At 57.2% G+C, this 2,500-nt stretch overlaps 1 non-coding gene across 1 annotated transcript in view; it reads right to left on the reverse strand.

The window, feature by feature from the left end:
- The window catches only part of LOC124774265, a 1,909-nt gene extending 1,764 nt beyond the window's left edge, over window positions 1-145 (reverse strand). The window contains exon 1 of the ribosomal RNA XR_007015253.1: window positions 1-145. This exon is cut by the window's left edge and continues 1,764 nt beyond it. This is a non-coding gene — a ribosomal RNA (small subunit ribosomal RNA).
- Between the last annotated feature and the right edge of the window lie 2,355 nt (window positions 146-2,500).

Raw genomic sequence — 2,500 nt, forward strand, 5'->3', positions numbered from 1 at the left:
TATCCAAGTAACGTGGGTACGATCTAAGGAACCATAACTGATTTAATGAGCCATTCGCGGTTTCACCTTAATGCGGCTTGTACTGAGACAAGCATGGCTTAATCTTTGAGACAAGCATATGACTACTGGCAGGATCAACCAGGGAGCTGCGTCAACTAGAGCTGAGCAGCCGGCCGCCCGGGAGTGTGTCCCGGGGGCCCGCGCGAACACGCAAGCGTCCGCTCAATCATTCTGCAAACAGGAGGAGGCTGAGCTCCCCTGCACAATACACCTCGAAACCCTCTCAGGTCCCGGCGGCGCGCAGCGCCGTCCCAAGTACTTGGTCGGGTTCGAGAGAGGCGCAATCGCCCGGAGTTAGGCGAGTAGACGCTTTCGGTGCGACCACCCGTGCTCCCAACTGAGCTTGCCGCTGCCGACAGAGGCCCGGGAGCGTGCTGTCGTGGCATTGCCGGCGGGAGACAACACGCGCCACCTACGGTGACCGGCAGCTCCAACGCCAGCGCCACAGAAGGACAAAAGCCCCACTTGGGTGCCGAAGCGAACTCTCCCAGCACAGCGCACGCGCCAACACATCCGCACAGCTGCGATACAAACCACCAGCGAGAACCGCTGGGGCGACCGAGCAGCAGACGGCGTCGCGGCGCCGAGCGCCGGGCGGCGGCGCATCCTCAACGCACACAGTCCTCAATCGGACCAGCACACTGAAGATGTCCACCGCGCTTCGCACCGGGCCCGCGAGGACCTACTTTGGCCGCACGGCGCCGCGCGCAGGGTGCGCCGGCGCGCAGCTGCGACGCCTGCCGCGTCCGTCGGCCGGCGCGCCTGCCACTGGCCGCCCCCACCAGCCGGCTGTAGCGCGTGCGCCCACGCACCGCGCGGCCAGCACGCCGGGAGGCGCCCCCTCACCGGCCGGGGACGGTCCCACCCAGCCACCGCCGCGTATCGCTTCACACCCAGATGCCGTTCAGTTTCGTCGGCATGGTGGGTATCGCTGGAACAACCGGTTAGTACCTCAACCTACCGTCGCCATCACCGATTCACCCCTAGCGAGAACAACCGCACCACAACGGGTTACCATTTGTTCATTTGCGTAACTTCACCAGAAAACGTATGCGTCCATCGCCATTTGCAACTTCCACGATTATTGCATGCCTGTGTCAGGTGTCACACCACACTACGTCTGCCCACATACACGCAACAAAATGTGCACGCCTAGACAATACGTGGAAGGTGGCCCCCGTACGTATGCGATGTCCATTGCTCGAACGACTGTCAACCGGCCTCTGTAGCATGTCGCAGATATGGAACGCGGTGCACCATGCTATCACGGTGTGTGAGGAGAGACGACTAGGTCCGAATACATCAACAGACAGCTCATGCTGATCGCCATCCACGGCGTCCGTTCCTCCCACACGTCTCTATGGCGTACCACACTGCAATCCAGCTGTCATAGGGAGACGACACGTAGCTGCGTGCACAATATTTGCACTGTATGGTCCGCCGTTTTTGGGCGCAGTCGTTGTACGGTCACACATGTGCCACGATGTATCATTCAGTACATAAGGACGAATGTGCAGTACAGATTGTGGTTTACGCGTACGACATCAGCGGACAGTTGACACAGGCCGCACCACAACGTAGCCTGAGTACGTCGCATGCGAAGGGCATTGAACATGCAAACTTCTCACCAACCAGCTTGCGAAGGCAGGGGGCAAGGTGGGGACGTGGGGAGGTGTGGGGGGGGGGGGGGCGCGGCATGTACGTCCTGCTGCCATCCACATTACAGTGTACAGCAGGAGCATGTGGAAAGTCAGCAAGACTTGCAAGGTGTTTAACATGAAGCGATACACAGGGGAGCGGGCAGTGCGAGTAGCGAACTATATTGCGAGGGTTGCGGGTGGGCAACACTACACTAATTGAACGAGTCGTATAACAATTACAGAGCAGGTTTAGGCGACAACGTGGGTTACGTTAGCGGACAACGTGGGTTACGTTAGCGGACAACGTGGGTTACGTTAGCGGACAACGTGGGTTACGTTAGCGGACAACGTGGGTTACGTTAGCGGACAACGTGGGTTACGTTAGCGGACAACGTGGGTTACGTTAAGGCACAACGTGGGTTAGGTTAAGGCACAACGTGGGTTAGGTTAAGGCACAACATGGGTTAGGTTAAGGCACAACATGGGTTAGGTTAAGGCACAACATGGGTTAGGTTAAGGCACAACATGGGTTAGGTTAAGGCACAACATGGGTTAGGTTAAGGCACAACATGGGTTAGGTTAAGGCACAACATGGGTTAGGTTAAGGCACAACATGGGTTAGGTTAAGGCACAACATGGGTTAGGTTAAGGCACAACATGGGTTAGGTTAAGGCACAACATGGGTTAGGTTAAGGCACAACATGGGTTAGGTTAAGGCACAACATGGGTTAGGTTAAGGTACAACATGGGTTAGGTTAAGGTACAACATGGGTTAGGTTAAGGTACAACATAGGTTAGGT

Source organism: Schistocerca piceifrons, unplaced genomic scaffold, assembly GCF_021461385.2.
Source record: "Schistocerca piceifrons isolate TAMUIC-IGC-003096 unplaced genomic scaffold, iqSchPice1.1 HiC_scaffold_961, whole genome shotgun sequence".
NCBI lineage: Eukaryota > Metazoa > Arthropoda > Insecta > Orthoptera > Acrididae > Schistocerca > Schistocerca piceifrons.